The following is a 270-nucleotide window of genomic DNA, read 5'->3' on the forward strand; positions in this document are numbered from 1 at the left end:
CCTGGTTAATTCCGGAAGCTCTGTGACGTCAGAAGGTGTTTATGCTTTGTTAAGAGAGAAGGAGCGACATCATTTTCATATCGTAACACCTGCGTGTTTGACGCCATATTTCGGATTTTTTACCTTCCCTTTTTGCAAGATCTTTTGTAGACAATAGCGATTTGAACTGACAACATTGTTTAAGTAAGGACTCAAAAAGTTATCAGATCTTTATGTATCAACACATAATTTTATGATAATGTGGTCTTCTGTATACAAAACAGTGCGATG

The 270-nt window shown here is 36.7% G+C and overlaps 1 protein-coding gene across 1 annotated transcript in view; it reads left to right on the plus strand.

The window, feature by feature from the left end:
• Window positions 1-270, plus strand: part of LOC119593083 (probable G-protein coupled receptor Mth-like 3) — a 26,098-nt gene that overhangs the window by 921 nt on the left and 24,907 nt on the right.

Source organism: Penaeus monodon, chromosome 31 (assembly GCF_015228065.2).
Source record: "Penaeus monodon isolate SGIC_2016 chromosome 31, NSTDA_Pmon_1, whole genome shotgun sequence".
Lineage (NCBI taxonomy): Eukaryota > Metazoa > Arthropoda > Malacostraca > Decapoda > Penaeidae > Penaeus > Penaeus monodon.